Source organism: Pinus tabuliformis, chromosome 8 (genome assembly GCF_031772625.1).
Source record: "Pinus tabuliformis cultivar Carrire ecotype Pingquan chromosome 8, CPIR1, whole genome shotgun sequence".
NCBI classification, from domain to species: Eukaryota; Viridiplantae; Streptophyta; class Pinopsida; order Pinales; family Pinaceae; genus Pinus; species Pinus tabuliformis.
The window spans coordinates 453731296-453752703 of NC_142294.1; positions in this window are offsets into that span (position 1 = coordinate 453731296).

A 21408-nucleotide genomic window follows, 5' to 3' on the forward strand; every position below is an offset into this window, starting at 1 on the left:
CTATAGAGTCGTGTGAGTAGAGACTTCCTATTTGGTGGTGGCCAACAATAATATTCATAGGGATAATGGCTCCTAGCTAGTGGTGACCAGTTGAAAGATGTAAAAGATTTGATTTATAATAATAAGAGACTGAGAAGCAAAACAATAACAAAAATCAGTGGTTCTTCTCCCCTTAAGGGTTTTCACAAGAAATAATTGGTGCATTTATGAGTGTGATTCTTTCTGTTGGAAATAATGTTAATACTAAGAGGGGGTTGAATCAATATTAAGGCTAATTTTAACTTCTTTATGCCAATTTTCTTTTCTTATTTAACTTGGAATTCATCCATATAACCAACTACAATATATAATGTGGTAGCAACATTAACTCAACACACAAGCATGCAAACCATAAGAATTATACACATTAGACATAGGTTTTTCACCTGAAACCCTTTCGGGAAAAAAACACAAAGCTTGTTGTTGTTATTGATGTAAATAGAAGCACCAACTCTATTACATAAATTTGTTTGTGAGAAACCAGTTACCACTCACAGGAAGCACCAACTCCCTTTGATTTGTTTTCTAGCACCAACTAGCAGGAGACACCAACTTCCTTTGTTTGTAGACACATGTCCATCTTACCAAAAGCAACATATGAGGCACTGATCTCATGGATTTGTTGCAAGCACCAACTTACAGGAGGCACTAACCCTCAAGCCTTCCCAAGCTCCACTAGAGATGGAAGCACTAACTTCCTGTACATAGGCCCCAACCCACGTGAATTAGGAACTAAATTTCCTCTGTGATTTGGTAGCAACTCTACTTGATAACATCTTTGAAGTCTGCTCACTTTGTTTCACTTTGCAGCTCTCTGCAGCAATATTTAGCAGCCCTTTGATCTTCTTAACATTAGATGTCACTCAGATCTTGGCCTCTCTTCTCTCCACAACACACAATCTACTCTTGGCATTGCTTCACACGACACAAGCTCATCTCTCTACCTTCTTCTCACAGCGTCTCACATGACCCTTTAGTCTTTAACACAATCCATAGGCACTTCAGCCTCATCTCACAACGCATAATCACTTTTGGCCTTACACATACAACATGGGAAACTATCAAACATTACACATAGAGCACAAAGGTGCCTTCGACCTAACACATAGAGTGATGCTCTCGAGGTTTCTTTTCTTCTGTTAATACATTGTCGGCCTTTACCCGTAGAACTGTCTCTCACATAGCCTCTCACAACAGTGCTCACACTCAGAGAGTTTTCCTCTTAGCCTCTAAAAAAAAAATGCTACATTCCCCTCATACTCAATCGATATCCTACGTTTTGTTCCTCTGTTGTCTCCCCGATCGATGTTTCCACACTGTCGATATTGCCACATTGTCCTTAGGAATCATGATGCACTATACTTAGGCATGGCCTCTCCATGTTGTTGTCTACATCGGACTTGGTTTCTGCAATTACATTCACTAGAGAATGGTCACCTAACTATCTTTACTGTCCTCTCCATACTGAGAATTAATTCTCTATCCACCTCCTTACTCAATCTAGGCATAGTCCTCTCTATGTTATAGCTCTCCCATCACTAAGGATCTCCATGCTGATAATTTAATTTTATTCCACCTGCACACTCCATTGGGATCCTCCATGGCTCTTCATGGATTACAATACTTTAGCATGGCTTTCTTGTTTTGAATTTATTTCTATAATGTATGCACGAGATATTTCCTGTGGTCAACTCCATTGCCTTTTCATTTAATCTTCAGCTGCTAATCCATCCAGCCTTCAAAGTCTTGTATTGTGCTATCGAAGAATTCACATCATAGTGCTATATCAGAGCTTCCACATTGTAACTTTATAGTCATTCAATGTTACACATTGTAGATTGTCAATCTCCGATATTCAAAGCCCTTTCAATTAGCTCCCTGATGTATCTCAACCATAGGACCAAGTGTTGTGACCAAGCACCAACCATATAGGAGCCCCCTTATTGACGATTTTCATTTCTTCCATTGTGCTAGTAATAACAAGCCTTCAATCGCCGATCTCATATTTCCTAGCTCCCTGCTGATTAGCCCTTGTCATGCATTTCTCACCACAAGACTGAAGGCGGTGACCTGGGGCTTGCCCTTAAGGCGCTAAGTCTTTCAGCACTCTTTTGGGGGCCTTTTTCTTTTGTTAAAGTTCTGAGCCCTTGGTTTCTTGTGTGTTCCACAACCAAGTGCTAACACCATTGGAACCCCTTATTGGCATTTTTCACTTGTTGCCCATATGCCATAAACCATTTTCAATTGCTGATAGGCCCCTCTGTTCATCCCTAGCCCTTGTTTCTGTAACACTTCGTGACCACATGCTATCCCACATCTCGCATCCCAACGATTTCCAAATGTGGCCAATGTGCCAATGATCACAAACCTTCGATTGTCGATTGCCAAAGTCATGTCATCTCATGCCTCGTGGCATGTGCTAACCAGTGACATGTGTCACTTAGGTATAGCCCATTAGGCTATTCAAAACATCGATCTACCTACCATGTGTCCCTTTGTAGTGTCACATCATGATGATGTCAGCAACCATGTGTCCCTTAACAGAACCAATCAATTCCTACCACATGTCCTCATTAGAGCTTACAAGACACTTCCATTTGTCTTTATTAGAGCCTACTAGACACTACCATGTGTCCTCATCGAACCTAATCAAATGGCTCCATGTGTCCTCCTAGAGGAGAGAGAAAGAGGCCCGCCTATCCTTATTTTGCATCAAATTCCTTTTTATTTTTCCTTTTGGCCTTCTTGACAATTTAACAAAGGCTTTTTTCTATTTTTTGCACCGATGCCAGCCACCAAGGATCATTGATTGTGAATCATTAGGACCTCTGACATGTAATTCTCTAGGACATCCAATTGTCAATTGTCGGGACCTTCGATTGCCGATTGTCGGGACCTTCGATTGTCGATTGTTAGGACCTTCGATTACTGATTGTCAGGACCTCTGATTTCTCAAACCACCAATTTTGCTAATCATTGATCGATGATTTGCACTTGTAGTTCTATGCACTTGGATCCTCTGATTGTCAATTGTCGAGATGGCTTAGCCTCCGATCTCCAATCTTTGATCTTGAGGCACCTTCGATTGCCGATTTCTTGGACCTCCTATTTATGGGACCTCCAATTATCGAGACCTTCGATTGTAAGGACCTATGATATGTGGGATTCTTCCTTGCTTAAGGCTTTAATACCCTTAACTTTACAAGGTCATAACATTTGACCCACAAGTCCATTTACGAACTTCTTCATATCATTGGAAAGCTCATCTAGAGAAATTTCCAATGGAAAGGTTCTAACTAGCCATTCAGCCCATGTGATACCTCAAAATATGGCTCCAAACTTACTTCCAATCTTCTGCTCCTAAACTCTTCGGACAACTAGGAATCACATCCATAATGTGCCCTTAGCATGAGACCTATAGCTCCCATTAACTTCCATTCAGGGGCATCACTATAATCATCATTTTTTGGCTTTTTAAATAAGCCTGCTACTATGATTATCTCTACATGAAGCTTGCAACTACCATGAGATTCTTCCTGAGCCATCATAGCTAGCAACTCCTACAACAAGCAACCAAGCTTGTTTGGTTAACATCAATGCAAACACTTGTTAGGCAAGCCAAGTTCTCAACACAACAACTTAGCATGACTATTGAGACCAATGCCAACACACTTGGAGATGCCTTCTCAAGGCCACTAGCCATGCACAAAATTCCAATTGTCAAACACTTTCTATGGTTATGTGTTATGCATGATGCTCTTATCTCCTTTTATGTGTTTCAGATTATGAATGTTTAAAGGTTAATAAATTGGTGAAAATTTTATAAGTGCCATCACTACTGATTCACCCCTCCCTTAGTAGTGATCTACATTTCTAACAAGTGGTATCAAAGCAAGTTCTCTTTAGTGGAGCTTGATCGCACGAGAGTAGATCATGGGCATATGGCCAAAAGTAAGAACAAGATATCTCAAAAGAAGAAGAGCCAAAAACTAGTTAGAAATATTTCAAACTCAAAAGAACCCCCTTTTTTGTTGGTCAAGAAAGATGAAGAATTACAAGGTTCCTCTTGCACATATAACGATGATGATGATATTTACTTTGATGGGTTAGAAAATGATAACCAACCTATTGAGATTGAACTTCCAAGTAGAAGTGGAGGCAATCCTTGGAGAAGAAATTAGTAGCAATGTTGGAGAAAAGGAGAGACCAGTTGAAGATCAAAGTTAACTTATCACAAAATTTGGTATAATACAAAGGATTTCACTTGAAAATAGAGAGTTGAAGAAACTGCTTCAAATTCTTGAAGAAAGAGAGAAAAATTTCAAGGAAGAAATTTCTGATTTAAAAACTTAGCTAGAAGAAGGAAGGAAAATTGAAAAAGGAATGAGGAAGAAATATAAGGAAAAGGAATATCAGTGTCAAATACTAAATGTTTATGAAAACTTTGCACGAGAAGAATTAGAAAGGATTGGATATAACACTCAATCAACTACAAGAAAATAAGAAAATGTTGGAGGATCTAGTAGCAGCATGAAAAGGGAAAGTCATCAGTGAGACCAACAATGAGGAAAGGAGCAAAATAATGAGCCAAGAATGATACATTCACCAAGAAAATCTATTTCTCCCATAATGAGAAATGTAAATTGTTTTAGATGTAAAAAATTTGGACATATAGCAGCAAATTACAGAAGTAAAGAGATCAACTCCTCTCAAAAAAAGAAGCAAACAAAGGAGAGGAAGCCTAAAGCAAGCATACAAGGAAGATAACCTTCATCACAAAAATCATCAATAGTCAAGTATACTAGTCCTTTTTATGGTTACAGTTACCATGCAATGATTTTGGCCATAGTGCTATTGATTGCAGGGCATATGCAAGAAATAGAAAACAAATCAACAGAAGATATAGGACTATTCCATTGTTCCTTGGTCACATATGGTGTTATGTGTGTGAAAAGATTGGCCATAAGGCAAAATATTGCAAGTTGCCCATGTGTTATAGGTGATCCTATCAAAGAGAGAAGATAATGGAAGGCCAACCACATAAGAAGAAGGACGGTGATGCACATGTCAAAGATCAACCTAACAAAGTATGGAGGAGAAAAGAACAACAATAGACTCCCACAAAAAACTAAGGCATGCATGGTCTCACTGGGAGCATATGGCTGCATCTTGTGTTGCATGTAGACCATTGTACATGTATCCATATCGGAAATATTGAATGAAGTTAAATTTACATGTTATGTGGATGATGCATAAGTTAAGGGGGAGTTTCATTAGGTTTGAAGTATTGTTTCTATTTCAGATTTTATCCTTATTATAGTTTTTTAGTAGTTGGATCAGCCACATATATTTTTTGGATAGCTTGGTAGTAGTTGTATGTTGATTTTTATGATATTTTTATGGAGATGACAAATCATGAAATGCCATGGATAGTTTTTGTTATTGCATGAGCAAGTTGTATATGTTGTTAGTGAGAGTGAGATTGTTGGCATTGTGTTTGTTGTTAAGGAGCTTTTGCTACATTCAGTTGACATTGGCTTATTGCAGGAGGATGTTGAGAAAAGTTTTGTGTGGATGCTATGGAGATCAGATGATGGTGTGTTGGAGTTGGCACATCTAAAGTGTGCATATTTTTACTTATATATTCTGTATCTAGATGTATGATGCATGTTGATGTTGAGATCTTTTACAATTGGATGGCTAAGTTGTAATGAGTTTATGCACTTGTGTGAGTTGGATTAGAGGTATATTGTTGTTGATACATGGAGAGAGTATGTTGTTGTTTGAGTATTATGAGAGTATGTATATGGAATATGATGATTTGGTTCTAATGCTTCTACTACTTGGGAAGATTGATCTCATTATTTGAGGAGAGAGTGTGTGTTTATCTTGATAGCTTGGGGTCAAGGAGTTGATGAGTTGTTGATATTGGTTTTATTACAAAATATTTATTGTTGTTATTGTTGCATAGAACAGTTCTCGTTATTTGCTTCTCATCTGAATTATTTATTTGGCCATGCATTGATGATGTTGGAGAGATTGTTATTGCATCGTCTTATCTACGATTAGTGATGCTTTTGCTTCTTGCTAATTTGTTTCCTGAAGCTAGAGTTAGTGCTACTAGAGTATGTTATTTGTTGTTGAGCCTCATTGATGACTTACTACATAATGATGATGAGGATGTGTATGCTAATGTTATTATGTCATACTATTCATGTCTTTTCTATTAGATTATTATGTTGTAGATGCTTATGTGGAGCATGGTGGTCGCTAGTGTTTTTATCATGATTTTGTTACAAATGCTACAAAAGGTCTTCATTGATATCACATTATATGAGGTTGGGAATTTTGCTTATGGCTGATATGTTGAGAGTATCCATGCACTATCATATGCCATGTATAGTACTCCTATTTTTGTTGTTGCATATAGAGCTTACATAATTTCTTGTGGATGCCATGTATTTGATGCATATCATTTTATTGAGATTGCATAAAGGAGAGAACGCTTGTGTGCACTTGTAAAATCCATGCATCATTATTATTTCATCTTGTTGATGTATTTCTCATGGAGAGACCCATGGTGTCTAGCATGTATTTTAAAAGTTGTCAACTCATCTATGTATGGGCTAATGGGTGTCAAAGTCATGTCTTGTTTTGTATATCATTAATGTATCCCTATTACATTGGGCGAATGACATATACTTGGGCCCATAGAGTCATTAGTTAGTGATAGGTATGCTTATAGAAGATCCATATGTAATTCTTTTGTACTTATCGCAACCATATATTTTCTCCACAAATCCTTGTATTTTTATGGCTCTTCATTGTATATCACTGTGCAAAGTTAACTAGATTCCTAGTTTTTGAGGGGTAGTCTCTTGCACTTAGAAAAGAGGCTTATTGCAGAGAAGAAGTATTGATATAGCAGAAAAGAGAGTATGATTTTAGCGTAGTTACATGCTTAAGGGGAGCATGGTTAGCATGAGAGAATGCATAGTATTGGCTAGAGACATGGTTGGTGTGGAGCACTTGGAAGGTATGCTTTTTGACAAGCAATCTAGTGGTTTTTCAATAATATTTCTAACCTTTTCTCCATTATGAGTCTAAAGAATATAAGGGTTTTGATAAATTGTGTGAAAATGGACAAACGAAGCTCAATCACTAATAATTGATGTTTTCTATGCAGAAGGACGCGGAAACAGGGAATCATCGAGTAAAAACAAGAAGCGAAGGGAAAGTAACTGCTGTCCCGTCGACAGGGAACCGGATGCGGACAAGATCAAGTAAAATTAGAGCCGAATAGTCCAGGAAAAGAACGCAGGATACCGAGACGGAGAACGCAAGAAAGGAAAGAGAAGAACTGAACGATTAGCGAATCCCTCAGGATCTTCGATCCTGAGGGATCGCTGCTTTAAGCTTATCTTTTGTATCTAGATATCTCCGTCATTTCTGTTATATAAAGGTACCACGCCATCGAGCGTGGGGGACGACTGTTGTTGTAATTACAAGCTTCAGAACAACTTTGATCATTAAGTTTTGTTAAGACCTGATTTTGTATACTTTTGTTAATGCAATCAATATAAAGGACTTGGTGTTCACTTCGTTTCTGCATCTGAAGTAACTTTAAGCAGTGTACCATTGGTAGCCAAGGGCCCAGCTCCAACGGTCACTTGTTGTTGTATCATACGGTGATTTGTGTGGTTTGCTTATTTCTCTTGTTTCAGTAATCCGATATATCTTTTATATGATAGACTATGCTTCCTAATTAATATCTGAATCTGAATAAGTTCTTTAACCCATGTCTCTGTACTACACAAAGTGAATCTATTCGAATTGCATCCATTTCTATAGCAAGATATTGGTATGAATGTTATCATCATTGGATTCATATAAAATAAGTATTTGCGAGGCTTGAAGATAATATCACTTTGTTTAGAAACATAGTCACATCATACATTACTCTCGGATTGCTATAGTAGTCTAGAACGTGTACATACATTTGAGTTTGCTGTTCCATTTGAGTTTGTTGTTCCAATTTATATGATTGACGTTTCCTGTTTATGATAGTTTGCTATTCCATTTAATTACTGCTGTTCCATTTGATTACTGTTGTTCCATTTTAGAATTGCTGTTCCATTTTACTTTCGCTAATCTGCCTTTATTGCTTTTGCGTGATAGCAAGCCTAAGGCTGTCGTGAGCCCAGCAAGACGCTGCCTAGCTCCCAGACCTATAAGTCCATGCTTTGGTTTTCTTTCTTTATCAATTTCTAAAGGGAAGGGTTATTGTTTCCGTACCCTTGACTGATCAACTGCTTTGTATGATTTTATCTTTTAAGTTGGTTTAGTTACAGCTTAGTGTTTGTTTCCTTTCAAATCATTAGAACGCTATACTACCGAGCATTACTTGGACAAAATAGCCTCGGATTGAGTTACTCCTTGAAAGAACAAAACGATCCCGGATTGACTTAATAATGTGGAATAATTGGTGGTGTGAGAGACCCTAGTTATCGCTCTACATTTTGGCGTCGTTGCCGGGGAAGGGGTAATAGCCATTTGTCCTTTATAGAGTAGTGCGCAAATCTGCTAGGAGGGAGTTGGATTTTAAAAACGGAAGGTAAGAACCTGCGTACGGAGCATGTAAAAGCCCTGCTCCACCATCCGCTTTCCTAGCAGAATTGATTGGTTAAATAGGATTTAGCAGTTTAATTGGAGTGCATGACTAAGCAGAAAAAGTTAGAGAAAGATCAAAAGCCTCCATCCAAAGCCAAGGGGCCGGTGACCCTTGGACGAACGACCTTCATAGACGAAATCTATAAGAAAGCCGACTCTCAGCCATCAGTAGGTTATAAGAAAGTCAATTCTAAACAGCCTACTAGTTCCCTTCAGGCCTCGGGATCACCATCTGAAGCCTTTGCTGAAGTGCACAGTCAAACAGAGGAGCAGGATTTTCAAGAAATTGAAAATTTGACTCCTGGACCATTGCACGAAGGGACCCAAAGTAACCTTTGTGAAGGAGAAGGAGAAACAGGGGAAATCGAGGAACCTAGATCTCCTATTGAATTAAACCAGCCTTTAAATAGCCCGGACAAGGGAAGCGCTGTAAAAATCCTTGTTGAAGGAATTCATTCACCGCAGACAGTTGGGGCCATTATCATCCCTGATCAAGGGAGTGGTGTCAAGACAATCCCTGTTAAGACTACCCCTCCACAACCAAGGAACACTCTCTTGGAAATTCCTGAAGATTACTGGCATATATTCGATCCCATGGCACAGAATCAGCCAAACACCCAGACCTCCACATTGCAATATCCGATAGTAGATTCTGCAGCAAATGCGCCCATGAAAGCCATCCCTCTCCAGCATATTCCCACATTTCATGGCCTTACATCAGAAGATCCGGACGCATTCTTGTTCGAATTTGATGTATTATGTAGAGGATACGATTACACCACCGATCCCGAGAAACTGAAATTGTTCCCCTCTACATTAAAAGGGGCTGCGTTAAGATGGTTTATGGGCTTAGGTGGTGGGGTTATTAACAATTGGGATCAAATGAAAGAAGCCTTTTTAAAGAAATATCAAGATTACTGTAGGTCGAGAGAACTAAAAGATGAAATCTTTCAAATGTCAGCCAGACCAAACGAAACCCTAGAAGAATATGTGGAACGTTTCCAATATAACTTGCAAAGATCCCCTTATGCATCGCTACCTCTGCCTGATAACGTGTTGAAAACTACATTAATTAGAGGTATGAAAGAACAATGGATCGAAACGTTAAACATTATGGGGAAAGGAGACATTTATCAAGAAAATTTTGCTGATATCATTGATCTGTGTATCAGGAGCTCAAGAGGCAGCACGAGGATAAAACCAGCGGAATATGATCGCTTCCCCAGAGATAACAGAACATCAACAGAGGGAGTAACACGGGTGGAACTTGGAAATTTGCTAGAAAATTTTAAAACTGATATCCTGGGAACATTAACTACACAACTTGACATTGTGCAGGCTAAACAGAAGCAAGCCGAGGCGGAGCAGAATCTAGCAGTTTTTTGCCCACGATGCAGGAAGAAACACAGCCACAAGGAATTCCCTCTGGATACAGTCCAAATATGTGCTATCTGTACCAAGGACCACCTGACCGAAAGCTGCCCTTCACTTCCTAGTTTGAAGGCATTATACAAAGAAGTAGAAGAGGAGCCAGAACCAGCATATTTTATTAACCAGCGTCGTCAATGGCAGCCTAGCCAATCAGGTATGTTTTCAGACCCCTCCTCTTCTTTTCAACCCCCACAACAGAATATGTGGCAAAACCAGTCCCAACCCCCGTTTTCAAATCGGTCACCTCAAATGTTTCCTACTCTGAATCCTTGGATGTCCCAATTTGGTTGGCCAAACTGCCCTTATCCTCCACCATATTGGCAGAATAATTCATATCCTCCACAGTGGACCCCTTCCACTTCGCAAAGCTCATCCTGGCAGACAAGCTAGCCAAGATCGACATATCAGCCAGCAGGATCAATTCCGTTCCCTCAACCGACTCTGCCAGCCTTACAACAAAACCCCCAGCCTAATCTGAGACCGCAGCTCCCAGCCCAACCCAACCCTAATCCAAATAATAGACCAGTTCAATCTCTTCAAATTATAGAATCCTTAGAAATTGAATCTGATCTACAGGAGTGCAACGATCTTTAGTTAAGATCTGGGCGAATAATAGAAACAGAGGGAGACAAAACAATTCGCATTGAAGATCAGTTACCAATAGAACAACCCCCACAACAGAAGGATGAAAACAAAGAGCAAAACAATAAACAAGCAAGTACATCCTCTCCTCCTTTCCCAGAACGATTAGTCATATCTCGACCTATACAATCTCCAGACTTCGACATTTTGGGAGAATTACAAAATTTGTATATAAAGATTCCATTCCTCCAAGCCATACAAGATATTCCTATATATGCAAAAACCATAAAAGAATTGTGCATCAAAAAATCGAGGAATACAAATACTAACCCCAGAGTCCAAGTAGTTGGTACTTTATCCGACCTATTATTAGGAAAAGAGGCACCTATCAAATATGAAGATCCCGGGAACCCAATTGTAACTGTCCAAATCTATGGCCAAACCCTGACTAACGCTCTAGTTGACCTGGGAGCTGCAATCAACATTTTGACAACCTCCACCTGCCAAAAGCTTGGCATTACATCAGTAGAACCTACCTCTACTCTGTTAGAATTGGCAGATCGATCTGTAGTTCGACCAGAAGGTACTCTGAATGATGTCATGGTTTCCGTAGATTCTTGGGAATATCCCACAGATTTCCTGGTAATTATCCTAAAACCCGACTAGATGGACATCCGTTAATCCTAGGCAGACCCTGGCTTGCTACTGCCGATGCCTACATTGGCTGCCGGCAGGGAAACATGACTATAACTAAAGGACCAGATGTTAAAAATTTAATTTTATATCCTCCAGCACAGCCAAGCCTGCCAATGATTAAAACTAACTCTTATCCTGTGTCATATCTTGCTAACAATATCAGATCTCCATTAACTATACAGAAGGCTTTAGACTTTAAAGATGAAACAGAAGACGACGCCATTAACAATTTTATTAGTCAAACTGAAGCTAGAACACATATGTAGTGTTTTATGATAGAAGCAGCATTTGACAGTGAGCTAGAAGAGGATCCTTTAAAAGATCCACATGACCAAACAATACCAGTAACTGTTGTTGCCAATAGCAAAGTAGTGGAAATTGAACCTGGTAAAACTCTGAATATTAACGCCAACCTTACATCAGATCAAGAAATAAAGCTTGTTAATCTGTTACAAAAATACAAGGATGCATTTGCGTGGGATTATCCTGACATGAAGGGGATTGATCCTCAATTATGCACCCATCACATCTATATAGAGAAAGATGCAAGACCTGTCTGTCAACCACAAAGAAGACTCAACCCTCACCTAAAAGAGATAGTAAAAGACGAACTTCAGAAGCTCTTAGATGTTAACTTTATTTACCCTATCTCTGACAGTAAATGGGTCTCTCCCCTTGTGGTGGTACCCAAGAAAAATGGAAAATGGAGGATTTGCGTGGATTACAGGGAGTTAAACAAGGCTACACAGAAGGATCACTTTCCCCTCTCATTTATAGACCAAGTATTGGACATGTTAGCAGGGAAGAAATTTTTCTCATTCCTGGACGGCTTCAGTGGATATAACCAAATCCAAATTGCCCCTGAAGACCAGGATAAAACTACCTTTACGTGCCCCTAGGAACGTTTGCCTATCGAGTATTACCCTTCGGCCTATGTAACGCCCCTGCTACATTTCAAAGGGCTATTCTCAGTATTTTTGTAGATCTAATAAACGATGGACTTGAGGTGTATATGGACGACTTCACACCGTATGGGGATGAATTTGATCCAGCTCTGGATACCCTGGAAAAAGTTCTACAACGTTGCATTGCTACCAGACTTTGCCTGAGCCATGAAAAGTGCTACATGATGATGACCGAAGGGCTCATTCTAGGGCACTACATTTCAGCAGCTGGCATCCAGGTAGACCCTGCTAAAATTCAGATTCTTTTGCTCATCCCTACCCCCACTACTCAAACAGAGGTACGTAGTTTCCTTGGATTTTCTGGATGTTAGAGACGGTTTATAGAACATTATTCACGAATTGCAGCACCTCTATATGCCTTAACTGGTAATGTTGATTTCTTGTGGACAGAGAAATGTGACCAGGCTTTTAAAGAATTGAAAAAGTTGCTGTCAATAGCTCCAGTCCTTCGAGGACCAAACTGGAATTTGCCATTCCAGATCTCATCTGATGCCTCGAATACAGCAATCGGTGCAGTCCTAGGACAAGAAGAGGATAAGAAGCCATACGCTATTTACTATATTAGAAAAAATTTATCCTCTGCCGAACTCAATTATACTGTTACTGAAAAGGAAATCCTGGCTGTAATTCATGCTGTTAATAAATTTAGGCATTATATTACAGGTTATCCTGTTGTGTTATATACAGATCATTCTGCTATCAAATATCTAGCAAACAAACCTGTCACGAATGCTAGAGTAACTCGATGGTTGATCCTGTTGCAGGAGTTCGACATCACAATTAAGGATCGACCCGACAAGGAGAACCCTGTAGCCGACTTCCTCTCAAGAATACCCAAATCAATCGAAACAGCAGCAGTAGAAGATCAATTCCCTGATGAACATCTGTTTGCCATTGCCATTCGAACACCCTGGTATGCTGATGTCGCCAATTACCTTGCAGTGGGTAAGTTACCAAAACACCTAACCCCTCAGGAACGAAAGCAAATTGTTCAAAAAAGCACTCGATTTTCGTGGATTGGAGACCATTTATTCCATACAGGGGCAGACATGCAAATCAGGAGGTGTATTCGAGAGGATGAGATCCTAGACATCTTAAAAGCTTGTCATAATGGATCATGTGGGGGGCACTTTGCCAACAAAAGAACAGCACATAAAGTACTACAGGCAGGATACTATTGGCCTACAATTTTTAAGGACGCGAAAAAGTTTGTACAAGCCTGTGACAGCTACCAGCGAGCAGGAAAACTTGGTCAAGCTGATGAAATGCCTCTGAGACCACAAGTGGTTATTGAGCCATTTGAACGATGGGCTCTCGATTTCGTCGGGCCCATTAATCCACCATCAAACCAGAGGACATACATCCTGGTAGCAATAGACTATGTTACTAAATGGGTTGAGGCTGAATCATTAGCTAGGGCTACAAAAGATTCGGTAATACAATTTTTGTTCCATTTGTTTGTACGTTATGGACTTCCGAGAGAAGTAATTATAGATGGTGGACCATAATTTGTTGGAAATAAACTAGCTGCAACACTTAACAACTATCATATCCAACATAAGATCACTACTCCCTACCATCCGCAGGCAAATGGACAAGTAGAAAACAGTAACAAGATAATTGAATCAATCTTAACAAAGACTATCGCATCACACAGGCGTGATTGGGCTGCTTGGCTACCTGAAGCACTGTGGGCTTATAGAACCACATGGAGAAGTATGACAGGCTATTCACCTTATCAATTGGTGTTTGGGAAACAACCAATCTTTCCTATCGAATTTGAGATCCAAACACTACGAACTGCACAAGAGGTCGGCTTAGATCTGAATGAGGCACAGATCAATCGACTACGACAAATCAACGAATTGGATGAGATTAGGCTCTCTGCATTACAAAACACAGCATTAATCCAACAGCAGCGAGCTAAGTGGCATGATGCACTTATAAAGAATAAAGTCTTCCATGAAGGAGACTGGGCTCTGTTATACGATTCTCGGTTCCAGGATTTCCCGGGGAAACTCCAGACTCGCTGGCTAGGACCATATGAGATCCAGAAGGTGCACGACAATGGGACCCTCACTCTGATCACAATTGACGGTTCTGGACATACGTTCAAAGTAAATGGCCACCGAGTTCGTCTCTATCGAAGACCTCTTACTCGGGAATCCTTTTGTCAACAGCTACAGCAAGATACTCATTTGGAGATCTTAGGAGAGGAAGCGAAATCTTCCTCACCTATAACTTAAGCAACTCGTTTTTCATAATTTGTACATAACATCCTTTACATATGTTCTTTTCATCTTTGTTTGTAGTATTTTTGTTACCTTATTTTGCACAGCACTTTTTGATTTTGCTGTTCCTTTTCAAAAGGAACAGCACTGGTTTGATTTTGCTGTTCCTTTTCAAAAGGAACAACACTCGTGTGATTCTGCTGTTCCTTTTCAAAAGGAACAGCACTTTTGGTGTTTTGCTGTTCCTTTGCGAAAAGGATCAGCACTTGGTGTTTTGCTGTTCCTTTGCGAAAAGGAACAGCACTTGTTGCTTTGCTGTCCCTTTGCGAAAAGGAACAACACTTTTTGCTTTGTTGTTCCTTTGCGAAAAGGAACAACACTTTTTGCTTTGCTGTTCCTTTGCGAAAAGGAACAGCACTTTTTGCTTTGCTGTTCCTTTGCGAAAAGGAACAACACTTTTTGCTTTGCTGTTCCTTTGCGAAAAGGAACAGCACTTTTTGCTTTGCTGTTCCTTTGCGAAAAGGAACAGCACTTTTTGCTTTGCTGTTCCTTTGCGAAAAGGAACAGCACTTTTTTGCTTTGCTGTTCCTTTGCGAAAAGGAACAACACTTTTGCTTTGCTGTTCCTTTGCGAAAAGGAACAACACTTTTTGCTTTGTTGTTCCTTTGTGAAAAGGAACAGCACATTTTGCTTTGCTGTTCCTTTGCGAAAAGGAACAGCACTTTTTTGCTTTGTTGTTCCTTTGCGAAAAGGAACAACACTTTTTGCTTTGCCGTTCCTTTGCGAAAAGAAACAACACTTTTTTGCTTTGCTGTTCCTTTGCGAAAAGGAACAGCACGTGTGGATTTTTGCTGTTCCTTTGCGAAAAGGAACCGCACTTTTGTGTTTTGGAATTTTTTTGCTGTTCCTTTGCGAAAAGGAACAACACTTTTGTGTTTTGGAATTTTTGCTGTTCCTTTGCGAAAAGGAACCGCACTTTTTTGCTTTGCTGTTCCTTTGCGAAAAGGAACAACACTTTTTGTTTTGCTGTTCCTTTGCGAAAAGGAACAACACGTGTGGATTTTTGTTGTTCCTTTGCGAAAAGGAACAGCACGTGTGGATTTTTGTTGTTCCTTTGCGAAAAGGAACAGCACTCTTTGTGCTTTGCTGTTCCTTTGCGAAAAGGAACAGCACTCGTGTATTTCTTTTTCCAAGATACAGAATTTGGCTAATTCTGCTATTTCTTTTCCACAAGATAACTCATTTACATGCTTCTCTCAGAGAGGACACCATCAGAACCTTTCTGCTCCTATTGGGACGTTTTGCGATTATGCTCTCCTAAATCCTTTAAGATATAGCAATGACATTATGCAATGAACATAAAGCATGATATACCGAAACCAGCATATCATAAATCGCTACTATTTTAACAGTCAGTATATATAAGAAGACAAGAGGAGGGACATTAACTTTCGTCTTCACTGTCATTATCTTATTCCCGAACCGTGGTTTGGTAATTTTTATCATGTCGATCTCCCTAAAAACTTTCTTGATCATTACTGAGGAATATGAGCAAACGATTTATATCTGTCTGTTGGGATTGTAAGACTTCTTCCACCATTCCCCGCTCTTAAGGAGTGCGGAACCACCCTTATGTGTAATTGAACAAAGAAAAAGAGAAGTGTGCTGCAAAAGAAGAATAAAAGAAAAAATAAAAACAAGATATGAAATCGTCAAATGCAGGATAGGGGGTCTCATTCAGAGCCAGCCTACCATGATCATAAGGATGGAAGCGAAGTGGCATTCCCATCACGGCCACCACACCAGGGATATGGTCCAAAGGTAAAATAACAAGCAAACCTTGGAACAGGAGGTCTCATCACGAGCCGGCCTGACCACGTTTCGTGCCTACCTTGTGAATGGCATTATGGTTATCTGGTCACCAAGCCAGCATAATGGCCTGCATTTTGACAAAGCACTCTTCAGTAGATACACAAAGGATAATGGTTCCGGAGGGTGAGATAAACAACTTTGCCAAGGTTATGAACACTTGTTGGCAGCAGAGCTCTGTTAATGGCATTGGAGTCGTAATATTTACACCAACAGGTATGATATTAAGTCTGTTTGTCTTTTATATCCTTTGCATGTATCATATGTCACACCCTGATATAATTATCGCATGAACATTATCACCAATCATGGCAACGGAATTGACAATGACTACTGGAGACTTGGTACAGTTGACAGACGTACAACCCCTCGGTTCCTCACTATATCACACTGGCTTATCTAAAAAGCGATCCACTTTTCTGCCTCGGTTTCGGTACTCCATTGTCCTTTTACAACATAGCATAATTCTCCTTGCTGTACTTTATGATTTGACTCCCGACTAGCTGCTGCTCCTCTCTTTGACGGCTGGGGGCAGCCTATCAGATCGCGGGGGGGAGGTAACCTCATTACTCCAATGGTTACGTGGCTGCACACCATTCGGGCAAAATAATGGCACAATTTAATGGTATGATGATCTCATTCTACGGACTGCCATCCACGATCTTTCTCTTTGCTGCATGCTCTGCGAAGATCCTTCCTAAAATTAGCATCGAGTATCCTCTCTGCTTGGTAAATACTGCAAACAGTTGCAGTTTCATTCCTGAGTCTATTTTTGGAGTAAGCTATGGGCGGGAGGACAATCCGAAGTGAACCGCACAAGCTGACCGCGTCCGCTGCTGCCCGCGAAATTCTGGAAAATGCAGGATGGTTGAATTACTTCAACCGCCTGCAAGAATCGAATGAGGCTGTAGCGTTGGAATTCCTGCAAAATTTGCAGGAAACCCACTCTATAGTCGGAGGAAAGTGGATAGGAGTTACGGAGGACATTATCGCAGAAACCTCAGGATTACCAACTGTTGGACCCAGATGGGAGCTGAAGAAGGAAAGACTGCAGAAAGTAATGGAAATTTTCCAAAGCGAAGGCCAAAGTCTGACAGTCAAAGGGAAAGGAGTTCTGCCGACAACACTGGGGGAACCCTGGACCGAGCTGGCGAAGATAATGCAGAGCTATATCACCTGCGAAGGGAGAAAAGATGTGGTAAGGGCTCGTCACTTAAAACTTCTAGCTGTTTTAAAGGGAAAATGTTCTGTAAATCTCCCTGCCCTTTTAAATTCGTTATTACATGATGCGGCCCAAAGCCTGAAGAAGGCTCAACACACAGATACGGTTGTTAGCCACCACGGACTGATTCGGCTAATAATAAGCCACAGTCTTACCCAACAGCAAGGCACCTGGGAGGAATTGGTCGAAACAATTAAAGAGGGACTGGCTGTACCACCCCCAAAATCTGAACGAACCTCCAGCACACTGGAACGTTCAGAAAAACATAAGAAGCCAGCAGCAGAAAAGCATGCTGTTTCAAAACGAAAGCAGTCCTCCAGCACGCCGGAACAATCAGAGAAACGTAAGAAGTCGGCGGTAGAAAAGCATGCTGTTTCAAAACGAAAGCAGTCCTCCAGCACGCCGGAACAATCAGAGAAACGTAAGAAGTCGGCGGCAGAAAAGCATGTTGTTTCGAAATGGAAGCAACCCTCCGATACGTCGGAACGACCAGAGGAACCTAGAGAACCTGTCGGCACTCCCAACCTGCCTGAAAGACCTAGGAAGTCAGCTCGATTGGTTCGAATACGGGGAAGGTTGGAAAAGATTCAGAAAACTGCGGCCCAACCAATTGAAATCAAGGACGAACCTCCGGAAGTGGAAGGTGAATTACCCGAAGGAAATGCTGAGCAATCAGAGGCTGGAACTAACCAGCCAGAAGGAGGTATTGAAGAAGGACACGACCAATCTGAAGGAGAAGATACCACCAAGCGAGACAATCAAGAAGAAGAAAATGCATAATCTATGGGTAGCCCGTTGCAAGACCCTCCAGGAGAAGAGGAATTGGCAGCAGTTCTGGCCAATATGAGAGGATACGGCCAAGCCTCCAGTACAGGAGGCGTCCTTGATGGCCCCGCAGAAGAAGAATTACCCGAAGAAAGGCATGCAGAAGAGGCAGGGGAAGAAAACCTGCCTGGCTATGGTAATGAAGCAGAAGACATCAATCCGGGACAATCTGTCCCCAGGACGCCGAAAGATGTTCCAGGAGAGGAAGAAGAAGTAAGATTGAAGGCCAAACCCTCTGCCGAGGCAAGGGAAATTGAAAAATTGAGAAAGAAGCAGCAGAGGATGCTGGGCACGATAGCCAGACTCCGGCAACAAATTAGAATGTTGAAAGCCAGTCTGAGAATACAAAAAACTGCAAGGAAAAGGAAGAGGACCACGGCAGCAAGAACCCCGAGGGTTAGAGTTCGTTTTGATGGACGAAACCCCATCAGGAGACCTACTGTCGAGGAACAGTCTGCTGTTCCAAATGATAATGAGGAACAAGGTGCTGTTCCAATAGAAACTGTTGTTCCATCTGGCCCGGAGGAACGAATGGACATTCCAATGGAACAGCAAGAGGCTCCAGTGGCAGGAAGACCACAGCAACCCTTTGTTCGCATTAAAAAGGAAACGGATAGCAAAGAGGTTCAAACAGAAGCACCTCCCTCGGGTGTAATTCGGGTCCGAAATTCCAAACAACGTAATAAGAAGGTCCAGGTTAAACTTCCAGCTTCTACGGCTGTGTGGAAGAAAGACCCAAAAACCAGAACCTTGCATAAAATGATGAAGGAAGCCCAGCAGGAGGCCGAGCAGTTGCGAGAACAGACGGTCCCCAAGGAAAGATATGAAGAGCTCCAACAGCAACTTCGAAACATCAGTCAGTCTGAGAGCCAGGCCTTTGAAGGATGGCAGAAGGAGCAGGAAAAGGTTGCTAAGGTAACTCGTCGACTAGATAGTGTTGTTAAGCAGATGGACACCCTGTGTTCCTTGTATACTGATGTTTTGACTTGTAGAGCCCCTGCTAAAAATTATGCTTTGTTTTTGCTTGAACGATATTTGAGATTAAAAATAAAAGCTGTTAGGGCAGGAGCACCTATCCATATCAACACTGTTAATGATTTTATAGACTGCTGCAAGCACTATGGAGTTAAAGTTCAAAGGTTGTTATGTGAATTTTACCTGCACAATCTTGTCTTAGACCAGGAAACTGATTTGAATCCTGGCCCTTTCGTTGGCGATATACAATTCCAAGCCTTTATCTCATTTGGGGTGAATCAGTTAAAATGGCTTAAAGCTTACAACATCTTCCAGAGGCAAGAGAATAGTTTAGACCTATGGGTACGAGCTAAACCTAGGGACCCAACAGCATTATGGAGAGAGCATAGGAGTGTGATGAGGATCCCAGGTGTCATGAAGATATTAGGTCCCATGCATGGAGACTTGATCCGAAATGGTCGGGAGTATTTCCTGACTATTAAAGACCATGCCCTCCATGCTGCAAAGTTTCGCTACCGAACCTCTAACCCAAACATCCAGCTCAGGGAACCCTTTAACTTTGAGAATTTTGAATTGGCTGCCAGTCGATTGAGTCTCTATGGGGAACGGATTCTGCGAGCAGGACCATTCTAGTTGGGGTATCGGTTTCGCAGCCCAATTATTTGGCATCCTGCACCTGGATATCAGGCCCTATATGAGATGCCTGCAGATCAGTTAGATCAGTTCTTTGACCATCTAGTTGCTAATCATGGTTGTCGACCTCTTTGTGAGATCCCTTCTCCGGCCTACTCTCTCACAGCCTTGCATGTCAATTATAACGTTTTCATGAGGACATGAAATAGGGTAAGCAGGGGGGTGTGTGGAGCACTTGGAAGGTATGCTTTTTGACAAGCAATCTAGTGGTTTTTCAATAATATTTCTAACCTTTTCTGCATTATGAGTCTAAAGAATATAAGGGTTTTGATAAATTGTGTGAAAATGGACAAACGAAGCTCAATCACTAATAATTGATGTTTTCTATGCAGAAGGACGCGAAAACAGGGAATCATCGAGTAAAAACAAGAAGCGAAGGGAAAGTAACTGCTGTCCGTCGACAGGGAACCGGATGCGGACAAGATCAAGTAAAATTAGAGCCGAATAGTCCAGGAAAAGAACGTAGGATACCGAGACAGAGAACGCAAGAAAGGAAAGAGAAGAACTGAACGATTAGCGAATCCCTCGGGATCTTCGATCCTGAGGGATCGCTGCTTTAAGCTTATCTTTTGTATCTAGATATCTCCATCATTTCTATTATATAAAGGTACCACGCCATTGAGCGTGGGGGATGACTGTTGTTGTAATTACAAGCTTCAGAACAACTTTGATCATTAAGTTTTGTTAAGACCTGATTTTGTATACTTTTGTTAATGCAATCAATATAAAGGACTTGGTGTTCACTTCGTTTCTGCATCTGAAGTAACTTTAAGCAGTGTACCATTGGTAGCCAAGGGCCCAGCTCCGACGGTCACCTGCTGTTGTATCATACGGTGATTTGTGTGTTTTGCTTTTTTCTCTTGTTTCAGTAATCCGATATATCTTTTATATGATAGACTATGCTTCCTAATTAATATCTGAATCTGAATAAGTTCTTTAACCCACGTCTCTGTACTACACAAAGTGAATCTATTCGAATTGCATCCATTTCTATAGCAAGATATTGGTATGAATGTTATCATCATTGGATTCATATAAAATAAGTATTTGCGAGGCTTGAAGATAATATCACTTTGTTTAGAAACATAGTCACATCATACATTACTCTCGGATTGCTATAGTAGTCTAGAACATGTACATACATTTGAGTTTGCTGTTCCATTTGAGTTTGTTGTTCCAATTTATATGATTGACGTTTCCTGTTTATGAT